Source organism: Somniosus microcephalus, chromosome 1 (genome assembly GCF_052327205.1).
Source record: "Somniosus microcephalus isolate GS21.2 chromosome 1, FLI_Smic_1.0, whole genome shotgun sequence".
In the NCBI taxonomy this organism is placed as follows: Eukaryota; Metazoa; Chordata; class Chondrichthyes; order Squaliformes; family Somniosidae; genus Somniosus; species Somniosus microcephalus.
Window position 1 is genome coordinate 338,875,169 of NC_140987.1, and position 15,365 is coordinate 338,890,533.

General features: G+C 46.9%; 1 pseudogene; it reads left to right on the plus strand.

Moving 5' to 3' along the window:
• The window catches only part of LOC147124929 (sodium- and chloride-dependent neutral and basic amino acid transporter B(0+)-like), a 214,305-nt pseudogene that overhangs the window by 35,669 nt on the left and 163,271 nt on the right, over positions 1-15,365 (plus strand).

Genomic DNA, 15,365 nt, shown 5'->3' on the forward strand with positions numbered 1-15,365 from the left:
GGCTCGCCAGGGGCTAGTGCTACCTTCGATAATGCCCTCCTTCAAGAGCCGCTCCACCTCAGAGCTGATAAAAGCTCTGTCCCCGGCACTGTACCGCCTGCTTTTGGTAGCGATGGGTTTACAGTCGCGGGTGAGGTTAGCGAACAGGGGAGGGGGGGGGACTTTTAATGTGGAAAGGCTGCAGGTGGTTTGCAGCGGGCGATTTAAAAGTTGTTGGTTGCAGACTGTGAGTGGGGGGAGGGGTCCACCGTATGCTAGTGTGACACTCTTAAGGTGGCACTGAAAATCCAACCCTAGCAGGACGGCAGCGCAAAGACGGGGCAGGACTAGCAGTTTAAATTTTTGATATTCAGTGCCCCCTACTGACAGGGTCACCACACAGTAGCCGCTGATGTCCATTGACTGGGACTTGGACGCCATAGAAATGCGATGGTGCGTTGGCAGAATCGTGAGGGAGTGGCTACGTACCGTGTCGGGGTGGACGAAACTCTCTGTGCTCCCGCTGTCGATCAGGCAACTGGTGGCGCGGCCGTTTACCGCGATATCCATCATGGAGCTGGATAGATGGTGAGGGTGGCCTTGATCCAGCATCACGGAGGCCAGTATGTGGCTTAGTGAGTCACTATAGTCATCCGCCGAGACGGTGGTCGGTTCCGGTGACGAAATGGCGGTTGAGTGCGTTGGATACGATGGCGGCGGATGCCATGCGGCCGGGGGTACACAAAATGGCGGATAAGATGGCTGCTCCCACGGCCCGCACGCTGCACTGCTGGCTGGCTTCCCCTTGCAGGCGTTAGCGTAATGGCCTTTCTTCCCGCAGCCCGAGCAGGTAGCTGTCTTAGCTGGGCAGTGCGCTCTGGGATGTTTTAACTGGCCACAGAAATAGCATTTTTGGGCCTGGTTACTGGGCATCGAAGCAGTTCTTACCGGAGGCTGCTGTCTCGGTTGGGTCGCTGCAGCGGTTGGTGCCGGGGGCGGCGGTCCCGTGTCCCACGGTTTCGATTGCCATGTCTCGGCGCCGTTACGGGGGTATGCCTCGAGGTTTCGGTGGGCCTCCTCTAACGAGAGCGCAAGGGCAATGGCCGTCTTCAGGTCGGGTTCCTTGCTTTCTAGCAGTCTCTGCCGGGTGTGGTCTGACTGGAGGCCCCTGATGAAGGCATCACAGGCGAGTCCCTGCGCGTGCTCCACAGCCGTTACCGCTTTACAATCGCAGTCTCTGCAGAGTGCCAGTAGCGCCCGTGCAAATGCCCCTACCGATTCTCCCGGTTGCTGCCTGCGGGATCCCAAGAGGTGTCGGGCGTAAATTGTGTTCACTGGGCGCGTATATTGCCCTTTTAGTAGCTCGAGGGCCGCCACGTACGTATTAGAGTCCCGGATTAGCATATATACTTGATGGCTCACCTGGGCGGTCAAAATTTTCAGTTTGTGATCCTCCTCTGTAACCTGTGAGATTGCGAGGAAGGATTCAAAGCAGCTCAGCCAGTGTTCAAACTTGGCTGATGCACCCACATCTTGAGGGTCGAGGTCCAGGCGTGGTGGTCTGAGGGCTCTCAGCAATGTCTGCTGTATCCGTTGCTGTTGTTGCTCCTCAGGTGTCGCCATTTAACTTTTAGCTAATAATAATAGCACAGTGGCATAGTGGTTAGCACTGTTGCCTCACAGCGCCAGGGACCCGGGTTCAAATCTGGCTTCGGGCGACTGTCTGTGTGGAGTTTGCACATTCTCCCCGTGTCTGCGTGGGTTTCCTCCGGGTGCTCCGGTTTCCTCCCACAGTCCAAAGATGTGCAGGTTAGGTTGATTTGGCTATGATAAATTGACCCTTAGTGTTAGGGGATTAAATACGTGGGGTTACGGGGATAGGGTGGGATATGTGTCGGTGCAGGCTCGATGGGCCGAAATGGCCTCTATCTGCACTGTAGATTCTGTGATTCTGTGATTCTGTGATAATGCTCGATCCAACTAACCCCTACAGGCCAAGGCAATCGAGTACCTATCACCAATGTCAGACATAATATAACGATAACAGCACTATCAAACTTCATGTGCTAGAGTAACTCCAATGCAGCACTGTAACCCAGTGTGCAGACATAACAGATAGACTAACTGATCTATTATTCCCTGGTTTCCCTCTCTCGGCATTCTTACAAAGTGGAGTGACATGCACAATATTCCAATCTAAAGGAACGGTTCCTGAACCTAGAGAACTTTGGAAGATTATAGTTAGAGCATCTGCATTGTGCTCACCTAATTCCTTTAAAACCCTGGGATGGAAACCTTTTGGTCCTGGGTACTTGTCACTCTTTCGTGCCATTATTTTCTTCATTACTGTTATTTTACTTACGTTCATTTTATTGAGTCCCTGTCCCCGATTCAATAGTAGTTTCTTTGGGATTTCTGGCATGCTATCCTCTTCTACTGTAAATACTGATGCAAATTAGTCAACATGTTCACCATTTCCTTATTATCATTGACAATATCAGCACTTTTAGTTTTTAAGGGGCCAACATTGCTCCTGACTACCCTCTTTTTCCTAATGTAATTGTAAAAATTCTTCGTATTGATTTTGATGTCCCTTGCAAGTTTCTTTTCATACTCCCTTTTTGTAGCTCTTACTATCTGTTTGGTGACACTTTGCTGTTCTTTGTATCTTTCCCATTCGCCAGGATCTGTGCTATTTTTAGCATTTATGTATGCTTTTTCTTTTAGTTTTATGCTGTCCCTTACCTCTTTAGTTATCCATGGCTGTTTTTTTTGGCAAATAGTGCTCTTGCCCCTCAAAGGTATAAATTGCTTCTGTATCACATTAAATTTGTTTTTATGTATCTCCCACTGATCTTCTGTCATTATACCCATTAACAGATTTGCCCAGTTTACTGTGGACAGTCTCTGCCTCATCCCGTTGAAGTCGGCTTTACTTAAATCTAGAATCTTAGGAGCTGTTTCGCGTTTCTCTCTATCAAACGTTACGTTGAACTCAATCATGTTATGATCGCTATTGGATAAATGTTCATACACAGTTAGGCTATTAACTAAATCTGGCTCATTACTCATTACTAAAACTAATAAGGCTTCCCCCCTTGTTGCCTCAAGGACATATTGTTGTAGAAAACTATCCTGGACACACTCAAGAAATTCACTGGCCCAGTAATTCCTGTCACAACGCGTGAGTACGGATGGGGTACTCACGCGTGTGACCGGAGGAATTGCCGGTTTTCAGCATGCACAGCGCATGCGATGAAAACTGGCATTTCCTGTCCTCTGACCCAAGGGGTTAAGAGGCAGAATGCGTGCGACTGCACAGGCAGCGCGTGCGCAGTGAAATTCCTTTTTTTTTTCAGAGTTGCCCGAGTCTAAAGGCCTCTGGTTTTTACGCGTGGAAAAAACAGACGTAAGTACTTAGTTTTACAGGTAAGTGGGCTTTTAGTACAATTTAGAATTTTTTTTTCCACAGGTTTATTATTTTTAAAGAATTTACAGTAAGGTAAGTTTAGTTTTAGACCCTCTTTTTTTTTAATTTTTTTTTTCAAAAAATTGATTAATTGTTTAAAACATTTTTAAAAACGTATTTATAGTTAACATAATCAGTGGGATGTTTTTTAAAATTTTATTTAAAGTTTAAGTAGTGTTTTGGCAGCCCATACTTTTCATGAGTTTGAAGTTCTTACTGTCAAACTCATGAATGAGTTTCCCCTCCCCTGATTGGCTGCACAGTGCTCACCTGATCCCAGCCGGCACATCGCACTAACTACGCCGCTGGATCAGGTAAGCACATCGCGCCAACATCTGAACCGGGCCAGTGACAGGAAATGCAAGCAGGCCCGGGCTTCAGATGTTGGCGCGCAGGGTGAGTGCACATCGGGGGCTTGCACGCGCGGCAAGCTCCCGATCCTAATTTCAGGGCCATTATCTTTCTGATCGGTGCTAGTCTGCTTATCCCAATCTGTATGAAAGTTAAAATCTCCCATTTAAACCACTCTGCCTTTATTACATGCGTGTCTAATCTCTGCATTTATACAATCTATCACTTCAGAGCTGCTACCAGGGGACCTGTACACAACTCCTACCACAGTCCTGGATCCTTTCCTATTTCTTAATTCAACCCATAAGGTCTCTGTTGTGTCTGTGTATAATAAGACACAGACTGCAGGAGAACGGTACAACAGGTGTTTACTCAACGTGGCTCATACTGGAACTGATCTGTACAGATTACTACTCAGTGCTATAGACAGGTGTGGTCACTGCCGGTACTGCAGTATACATGAGCTGTAAAAGATAGTTCCCCCCTTAAAGGTATATACATTACAATTCCTCCCCTTTTAGATTAACAGTACCATAACACTCATTTAACAATTAAATATCAAACTAATTACAATTAACACTTTTAACATGCAACATTACCTGAATATAGTCTATTTATATATTCAGTCTTTGGGGAGGCTTCCTGATCCTTTCAGGATAGCGCCTTTCCTGAGTGTCTTGCTCTTGGTGCGGAGGCAAATCTGGCCCCCTGTCATCGGTTGGTTCATCAGCTTCCGATGCTACTGTTTCTGGGGTAGATGCGACCTATACGTCGGGTTCATCACCAGGTACGTATGGGTGAGGCATGGGGCTGACTTGTTCCTGTGACTCTAGGATCTGGTCAGCATGGCGTCTCACGATGCTCTCCCCAACGCCCACTGTGTACATTAGTGGGCCCTGCCGTGTGCATATCGTTCCTGGCTGCCATTTTTCTGTTCGGTAGTCGCGGGCCAAGACTGGTTGCCCTACATTGAAGCTCCTTGTTGGCTTCTCATGGATGTGCTGGAATTGTTTACTCTCAACATCTCTTCGTACGCTTGGTCTGAGCAAATGCAGGTGAGATCTTAACCTTCGGTTAAAGAATATCATGGCTGGGGCCTGGTTGGTGACTGCATGTGTCGCATTCCGGTAGGCGAACAGGAAATTGTCCACCTTGTGCTGCAGCGGAATGTTGTCATTGTACACAGCCTTTATTGCCTTCTTAAAGGTTTGTACGAACTTCTCAGCCAATCCATTTGTGGCTGGATGATACGGGGCGGATGTGTAATGCCTTACCCCATTCTTTTTCAAGAACCTCCGGAACTCTTCGGACACAAACTGTGGTCCGTTGTCGGAGCAAATCTGTTCTGGCAAGCCTTTCCTGGCAAAAATGGTCCGTAGGACTGCACTAGTTTTCTCCATGGTGGTGGAGGACATTTTGATGACCTCAGGCCATTTCGAGTGCGCATCCACGGCTATTAAAAACATTGAGTCCATGAATGGACCAGCAAAATCAATATGCACCCGTTGCCATGGAGATGAGGGCCACTCCCATGGGTGTAGAGGGGCCTGTGGTGGTGCATTTTGGACTTTCTGGCATCCTGAGCAGCTCTTGGTCAGGTCCTCGATTTGTTTATCGATTCCCGGCCACCACACATAACCCTTGGCTAGGCTTTTCATTTTTACCCCTCCCAGATGACCCTCATGAAGCTCATTGAGCACTCTATCCCTTAACTTGGGTGGAATTACCACTCGGGATCCACACATCAAGGTCCCCCGGCACACTGACAGCTGTTCTCTCCTTGTCGAGAATGCTGGCAACAGTGAGTCGCCATGTGCTGGCCATCCCTTCACCGTCAAATCATATACCCGAGGCAGTGTCGGGTCATTTCGGGTTTCCTTTTCGATACAAGCGTTAGTTACTGGTAGGTATTCAACTATAGTCAAATGTAATATTTTGACAGGTTCCACTGCTGGTGCTTCCTCTGCAGTAGGCAGTGGCAGGCGTGATAGCCCATCAGCATTTCCATGCTGTTTCGTGCCCTTATATTCAATCTCATAGTGGTGCGCCCCTAGAAAAAGTGACCATCTTTGTAGTCGTTGCGCAGTCATCACCGGAACGCCCTTCTTCGGATTAAAAATGGAGACAAGAGGCTGGTGATCAGTCAGCAAGGTGAATTTCTGCCCGTGCAGATAGTGATTGAACTTTTTCACTCCCCACACTAGGCTGAGGGCCTCCCTGTCAATCTGAGCGTAGTTACGCTCGGCTGAGGTTAGTGATCGTGACGCAAAGGCTATTGGCCTCTCTGAGCCGTCCGAGAATTTGTGCGACAGCACTGCTCCAATGCCGTAGGGTGACGCATCACATGCCAACCGAATTGGTAATGCCGGGTTGTAGTGGGCCAATACCTCTTTCGATGTGATTAGTGTTTTGCTCTTCTGCAAATCTCGTCTACATTCGTCACTCCACTTCCATGGACCCCAGTTTGCAGTAGGGTGTTCAGTGGGTGTAGTATTGCAGACAAATTTGGCAAGAACTTATGATAGTAGTTTACCAGCCCGAGGAACGACCTCAGTTGTGACACATTTTCCGGTGCTGGAGCCTTGACTACTGCCTCAATCTTCTCTGGGGACATATGTAACCCCTCTTTATCGATAACGTGGCCACAATACGAGATCTGTTTTCTAAAAAACTCGTATTTGGGGCGGTTAGCTCGGAGCCCATATTCCTGCAATCTAGTGAGCACCTGCTCCAGGTTGGCAAGGTGATCACTGTCATTTTCGCCCGTGACCAGGATGTCATCCAAATAACACTGGGTCCCTGGGGTCCCTTGCAGGACTCGTTCCATTGCCCTCTGCCAAATAGCCGGAGCTGATGCTACCCCGAATACCAGCCGGTTGTATTGGTAGAGACCTTTGTGGGTGTTGATTGTGAGTTATTTTTTTGATGCTTCTTCTACCTCCATTTGCAGATACGCCTGGGCCAGATCAATCTTAGTGAAGCGTTTCTCTCCAGATAGCGAGGCGAAAATATCTTCAATCCGGGGAAGTGGATATTGTACGGTGTGAAGGACCGGGTTCACTGTTACTTTAAAGTCCCCACAGATGCGAACCTTCCTTGGTTCCCCAGGCGTGCTGCTCAACGGCTTTTTCATCACAGGGACGATGGGTGTAGCCCACTCGCTCCAGTCTGCCTTGGACAGTACACCTGAACGTTCCAGACTCTCTAGCTCTGCTTCGACGGCTGGGCGGATCGCATAAGGTACCGGTCTGGCCTTAAAACATTTTGGGCTTGCGTTTTCTTCAATTTTAATCGTCGCTGCCATGCCTTTTAGTGTTCCGAGTCCTTGCTGGAACACTTCTTTCGCGTCAGTTAGGATCTTTGACAGTCGCCCAGGCGTGACGTCATCATCCTTTTTGTCAGCCACAGTCTGTGCCTGTATGGAATGCCAATCCACTTGTATTTTCCGGATCCATTCAAGTCCCAGTAATGGTGGTCCTCCATCTTGCAACACATACAGGTCTAGTTTTGGTGTTTCCTTACCGTTATATATGACGGTCACCCTTATTTTTCCTTTGGGGTAGGCTTTTTGCCCCGTGTACGTCTTCAAAATAATTTTTGTGTCTCTCAAGGGTATGTGTGAGAATAGCCGCTCGTAGTCCCGTTGGTTAATGACTGTTAGGGCTGATCCTGTGTCCAATTCCATCTTTACCTGGACTCCTGCTGTCTTGAGAGTGACCCAAATGGTTCGGTGATCCTCCGTTGTGATCACATTATGTAGTTTCAGACAACTCGGTTCCCTGCTTTCGGAGTCGTTATCACTCTTTTGTTCATCTGAACTATTCTCCGTCATCTTATGTACCTTCTTGTACTTTCCTTTGGTAGGTTTCTTATTGCTGGTTTTCTTTCCCGACCTGCAGACTCGTGCTATGTGTCCCACTTTTCCACACTGTCTGCACACTTTGTCTTTGAACCAGCAATCATTCTGGTCATGTGTTGTTCTGCCTCAACGATAGCACTTCTCTGTTCCATATGACATTTCGTTTGTGCCATATTCTTGCGGTCTCTGTTGTATCTCTACAGCGCCCCGTGCTGCTGCTTCATATGATACCACAATGCTGAAAGCCTTTTCCAGCGTAAGGTCCTTTTCAGATAAAAGCCATTTCTGGGTTCCTTCACTTTGAAGCCCACACACAAACTTGTCCCTTAAGGTATCTGCCAGTCCCGCTCCAAATTGGCAGTGTTTCGATAGTTTGCGCAGTTCTGTTAAATAATCAGCATTGCTTTCATCCTTATGCTGGTTCCGTTTGTGAAACTTGAATCTTTCTGCTATCAGCAGCGGTGTGGGGTTTAAATGTTCCTGTAGTATCGTTACTATGTCTTCAAAACTCTTTTCCATTGGCTTCGTTGGGGTTACTAGATTTTGTAATAAACCATACGTCTTTGCACCCATTAAATTTAACAATACCGACGCTTTCTTGTCATCTGACACCTCATTTGCCTTGCAGTATACCTCTATTCGTTCGACATATGTAGTCCAATCTTCGACTTCATTGTCAAATGCGGTAATACTGCCACTCTTCGGCATTTTGGGTGTGGTTTAAAATGGCTTCTCCCAATGGCTTAAAATGGCATCTCCCGTGCTTTCCTTCCTCCCCCGCTGCTGCCAACGCCGCTCCCGGCGGTTCTCGTGGCAATGGCTGCACCCTGTAGGTTTCGCGCGCTTCTCCTGCGCTGCTGCCAACGCCGCTCTCGGTGGTCCTCGTGGCAATGGCGGCACCTCGCAGGTTTCTGTGCGTCTCTCTCTCTCCCTCTCTTTGACGCTGCTCGGCCCCTGAACACCGGCTGCGCCCTGTGCGCTCTGCCCACTCTCTCTCTCATCGACGCTGCTCAGCCCTTTGCTGTGCCGCTCGGTCGGGCTCTAGCCCGCCGCTGTCCGGGAAGGGTCTGCGCACTACCTGTTGCCAGCCCGTTTCGCTGGACCACCTCGACTGGAAAGCCAAGCCTGGCTCTCGACAGCCTCCCCCATAACTCTCGAGTCTCTGCTGGATGACTGGGTGGTTGCCCATGGTCGACGCCCGAGTCTCTGGCCTTGACCTCCAATCCACTGATCACAGAATCACAGAAACCCCACAGTGCAGATAGAGGCCATTTCGGCCCATCGAGCCTGCAGCGACACATATCCCACCCAATCCCCGTACCCCCTACACCAACACATATCCCACCCTATCCTTGTAACCCCATGCATTTAATCCCCCTAACACTAAGGGTCAATTTATCATAGCCAATCAACCTAACCCGCACATCTTTGGACTGTGGGAGGAAACCGGAGCACCCGGAGGAAACCCACGCAAACACGGGGAGAATGTGCAAACTCCACACAGACAGTCGCCCGAGGCTGGATTCGAACCCGGGTCCCTGGCGCTGTGAGGCAACAGTGCTAACCACTATGCCACCGTGCTGCTTTATAAATAGAGGAATAGAGTACGAAAGCAAGGAAGTTATGCTAAACCTTTATAAAACACTGGTTAGGCCTCAGCTGGAGTATTGTGTTCAACTCTGGGCACCACATTTTAGAAAGAATGTCAAGCCTTTGGAGAGGGTGCAGAGGAGATTTACTAGAATGGTTCCAGGGATGAGGAACTTCAGTCATGTTGAGAGACTGGAAAAGCTGGGGTTGTTCTTGTTAGAGCAGAGAATGTTTAGAGGAGATTTAATAGAGGTCTTCAAAATCATTAATGGTTTTGATAGAGTAAATAAAGAGAAACTGTTTCCAGTGGCAGAAGGGTTGGTAACGAAAAGACATAAATTTAAGATGATTGGTAAAAGAACCAGAAGCGAGATGAGGAATTATTTTTTTAACCAGTGAGTTGTTGTTATCTGGAATGCACTGCCTGAAAGGGTGTGGGAAGCAGATTCAGTAGTAACATTCAAAAGGGAATTGAATAAATACTTGAAGAGAAAGAAATTTGCAGGGCTATGGGGAAAGAGCAGGGAAGTGGGATTAATTGGATAGCTTTACTAAAGAGCCGGTACAGACATGATGGACTGAATGGTCTCCTTCTGTGCTGTATCATTCTATCATTCTATGATGTTAAGCCTAAAACAACCGGTCAAGGATGGTGGTGGACAATCAGGCAATGAAAGAGAGGAGAAGCATCTATGAGCTTTGCCATCCTCAATCATAATGGAATCCAGCGCACGTGAAAGAAACAAGGATGGTGCTACAACCTCAATTCCTTCTGTGTCCACCCCTGGAAATGACTCTGCCCCAAGTCACTCACAACTGAACCTTCAAACTGCCAACTGCCTAGCCTTTCTCCTTCCATTCACCACAATACTTATGCAGCTGTCGATCTGCTTTACCTCTCCTTCACCTCCACCTTTTATGCTTTTGTTCCCAGTAAAACCTTTGCTCTTTCTCATCCTGGTCATTCTCCCAGTATGGCCCCCATCTTTGCTCCCCAAGTCTAAGGGTCACAGATTTGCCCATTTCTGACGCACAACTGGTTTCACCATCAATCACCAGGTCTGGCTGGATCACATCTAGCGCTATTGGGCCTCACTCACTTTTGCCAAAACTGATTAATACTCCAGGATTATCCTGAAGAGCAAAGATAACCTCTATCTTCTTTTGTCCACTACCAACCATCTCGCTAAACCCATCTCTCCTGCCCCCCTCCACACTTACCTTCAACAAGAAGTGTGAGGAGCTCATGGACTTCTTTGTCACTATGATTGGAACCATTCATTAAGCTGCCTCTGCTGCTTTCCCCTCCCCATGGACACAAAGCCAAATCTCCCCCGCCCCAGTGCTCTAGCCTTTATCCCGTGTCCTTCTCTAGTTTTTCTCCTACCTTCCACCATGCCTTTTCCAAGTTCAGCTTGTCCATGAGATCCAGCTTCTGATGTTGAAGTATTTCCAGAAATACAAGGAGTGTTCAACTCTGCATACATTGGGGTTTACGAATCATTTATTTTTATATAAGTGTATAAATACATTGTAGAGCAAGATAACCTTTAGTATTGATGGTTCTTTGATGATGAGAGGGTTGAATGTTAATATTTAGTGATCCCAGCTCCAAGCTTCACACGACTGGAGTCGATATCGAGTGTGAAGGTCAGTGTTCCTGATCTGTGACCTGCATGATTTTCCATCCAACAATTTTAATAAACAGAATATGATTCAGGCATTAGCCTCTGCACCTGAATGTGCTCCAGTCTCGGCAATTTCTGCACTGGAAGTCCTGAATCATAAAACTTACCCAGTGGGTGAAACTATGACTGGAAAATAATCTGTGGCAAGTAATGCGCTGTGAGTAAAACTGAAAAATATTCCAGGATCATTATTAGATTTGAGTATCTTTCCCCTGTGAAGGATAAAGCTAACTGTGAATACTCCATTTCTCGCTTTTGAAATTCTGCTTATTATGGTCTGTATTTTTTATTAGTTAACAGTGGTTTAAGCATATTAAGGAACAATTCATGGAATTTGGGACGTTCTTATACCAGCAGCACTACAACGATCTCCTTTTACTAAACACTTCACAAGCATACATATCAAACTCTGCGGCCTCTTATGAAGAGAGAGAAAACATAACCCCTTATTGATCGTCCCATTAAAAACCTGTCACATGGTAAGAAATTTTATTCTGGCACAGATTATGGGGAATTCCTGCTTCCATGGACATACTGGTTGCAAGTTTACAGCTCAGACACTGTAACAATGACAAAAAAAACTGGTATTTTTTTTATTCGTTCATGGGATGTGGGCATTGCTGGCAAGGCCAGCATTTATTGCCCATCCCTAATTGCCCTTGAGAATCTGGTGGTGAGCTACTCAAAGCAGGGGATTATCAATTAATATAATATTGATCCAATATGTAATAAATATTTTTTTAAGATTAAAGTAATGTAGTTAGTTTCTTCAATCTTTTTAATCCTGCTGAATGTTTTGGAGGTGGGAGTGGCTTTGAAAATATTGTCATTTGAGCAGTTAAAAACCAGCTCCAAAGATCAGTTTTTATCTGTTATATCCAATTAAATCTCTTCATTAAACACATAATCCATTGCACAATCGGGTAGTAATACTGTTGATATTAGTGACTAAACATTTAAAGCATTCACATTACAGTCCTCTATCCTCTATTTTGTCTGATCATAAATGGGTTAACACCTTCGCTAACTGGGCAGACTAAGGAACCTCATGTAAACTGACTAATCGTCTGTCTGCTGATATTACCAACAGTAATTTCTCTCTGATAGTCTTAAGAACAGTTGTTTCCAAAACCCCTTTAGCGCTAATAGTGCAGCAGCACGGTGGCATAGTGGTTAGCACAGTTGCCTCACAGCACCAGGGACCCAGGTTCGAATCCGGCCTCGGGTGACTGTCTGTGTGGAGTTTGCACATTCTCCCCGTGTTTGCGTGGGTTTCCTCCGGGTGCTCCGGTTTCCTCCCACAGTCCAAATATGTGCGGGTTAGGTTGATTGGCTATGATAAATTGACCCTTAGTGTTAGGGGGATTAAATACGTGGGTTTACAGGGATAGGGTGGGATATGTGTTGGTGTATGGGGTTACAGGGATCGGGTGGGATATGTGTCGGTGCAGGCTCGATGGGCCGAAATGGCCTCTATCTGCACTGTGGGGTTTCTGTGATCTATAAACCCCACAGGTGCAGCTGAACTGGGATCAGTCTGTGTTGGTTGTGAGACCACTTGGAGGTGGAGCAGATAGTCTCAGAATAACTGGAGCAAAACCAAATATTCAAACTGTAATTTAAAAGTGTAAAATGAACTCAGGCACCAGTGGATTACCTTTAAGTTTCTGACATTAGAAAAGATTGACCCATTTTTAAGAAAACACATTCAGAGTACTGTTTTGCCTGAGCACTTGATTGTTGCAGGTGCACTTGGTACTGACCCCTTTAAAAATGTTGTGAAACCTGTAGATTTTGGTCTGGCAGATCAACCTATTAACAGTTGAATTACTCTGGGAGCTTGGATGTCATCATGACCTCAGTAAACAGAACTACACCCCTTTTAAATTGCATATAAGGAACTGGGTTCTGACTGCAGAAGAGTCATTGCCTGGTGTGGAGCTGATTAATCCTTAACCAGAGTCCCGGAGCAGTACAAAGCGAGAAGATCTTTGGACAAAGGTGTCCTCCTCATGTTTTACATTCCACCCCTCAGTAAACAGAAGAATCATTCATCATTGTCCAATAATGGATGAGAGAATTAGCCGATTGCTGCTAAATGGAGAAAAACAGTGTTTCTGTAGTAGGTGAAAACTGTAGTTTTTGCTTGAGTTCTAGTCTGCCAAAGTCTAACTTCTGAGTCGGCCATTTCCTGTCTTTCCCCCAGGCTGCCACCAATGAACATGGGGGTGAAAGTGACGAGAATGTGGAGCGAGGCAACTGGTCCTCGAAGATTGACTACTTGCTCTCAATGATCGGCTTTGCTGTGGGTCTGGGCAATGCCTGGCGATTCCTTACCTGGCTTACAAAAATGGAGGAGGTACTGTAGTCAAATCCAAAATACTGGAGGGAACGGAAGAAATTAAAGGGGACATCCATTGACTTGTAAAAAATAATAAATTCAATGAACCAGGGAACCGTTTATTGTACTAGGTAAATAACACAGTGTTGATCATTGCTGATATATGGAACGATTAATTGAAATACAGCTTTAAACTGTTGGCCAGTTAGAAAATGTAGTGGGGGTTTAAGAAGCACCCTATGATTAGATAGCGAACAGGAAATTCATGTAGAGATTATTCCACCAGTCCCTTCCAGAGTAAAACCGGCAAGCTCAGTGAATATTTAGGAGTGAAATTTATATTTCTAGAAGGTTTGACATATCTGAAATCCTCGGTTATTAGTCTCCCGGTCAGGCTCTGGGCTCAGATTTGTAAGTTGGGGTCATACCTGCTCGTATCAGGTGCTCTTCACAACCCCACAAAACTGGATTGATGGAAACCGAGAACAAAAGTGTAAAAATATCATAACACGGATGCTCAATGTCTTTATTAAAGAGATGGAAAGCGTTCTGATTCAGTTAAAGAGAGAATTTTAAAGGTGCAAATTTCCCATGTAATTAAATTTTTCATTGAACTTTCAGAATGGGAGCTGAGATGAACATCTCCCATATATTAATGTAAATTAATCATCATAATGTGGCAGAACCACTGAATGACTCTGGCTAACTGTATATAATTCTCTTTAACGATGTTCTAACACCAGCCTAAACCTGTACCATTGTGTTAGGCATTACTGTGTTTTGTATATAGAGTTTGCATGTACGGGGCGTGGCCCCTTTAAGAGCACGGGAAAACGCAGGCAAACGCGATGACGTCATGTCGCAAACCACGGGGCTGCCCAGGAGTCCTCGTGGCATCTCCGTTGAGTAAAGAGCTGTTTAGTTGTTCTCTTGTGTCGATCTCCATTATTTATTGGAATTCGTTAATTCCTACATTGGTGACCCCGTTTTTGTGAACGTTTTCACATAAGAAGAGCACAGCATGGAAGCAAACACTGTTTCGCTAAAGCTACCGTAGTTCTGGGAGCAGCAAGCGCCCTCGTGGTTTATTCAGGTCGAGGCTCAGTTCGCCCTGAGGAACATGGATGCGGATCAGACCAAGTACCTTTATGTGGTCTCTGCACTCAACAGATCTACCACCTCTTGGATCATCAGCCTCCTCGAAAACCCCCCAATGGAGCGCAAGTATGAAACCCTCAAAGCACGGTTACTGCAGGTTTTCGGGCTCACAAAATCAGAGCGCGCCCGTCGATTACTCGCTATGCCCGGGCTCGGGGACTCCAAGCCTTCAGAGTTGATGAGCCAAATGCTCACACTCCTGGGCTCAGAACGGAAATGTTTCCTATTCCGCGAGATTTTCCTCAGCCAACTGCCTGAACAGGTACAAGCTGCCCTGGCCAGATCTGAAATTGAAGACTGCGCAACACTCGCTGCGGAGGCTGACAAAGTTTATGCTGCAACTCGGCAGTACTGCGCCGCCACGAGGAGCCCATCCCCCGCAGACGCCACCCCAGCTCGTCAGCCTGCTGGGTTGTGTTTCTACCACGCGCAGTTCGGCACGAAGGCGAAGCATTGCCGCCCTCCCTGCAGTTTTCCCAAAAAAACCAAACAACTGACACTGCGACCACCGAGGAACGGGTCTAACGGGCACCCCGCGGCCACGATGGTGATCGGCAATGCGGGAGAATTGTTGTTCATCACTGATACTTTCTCCAGTCGTCGTTTTCTGTGCGACACCGGGGCACAGTGCAGCATTTTACCCGCGTCCACCCTCGATGTGCAGACGGGGAATCACGGCCCCACCCTTGAAGCGGCCAATGGCGGAACAATTCGGACCTTCGGCAGAAAGTGAGTGGAGGTGTGCCTCGGGGGGCAATGTTTTCACTGGGAGTTTGTTACGGCCAGAGTTTCCCAGCCCCTCCTCGGCGCAGATTTCCTGTGCGCCAACAGTCTCCTGGTCGATGTTAGGAACCGGCGGCTGATCAACGCAGCAACTTTTAATTCTCTTCCACGTTACCGCAGTAACACTACATCACGCACCATCTCCTG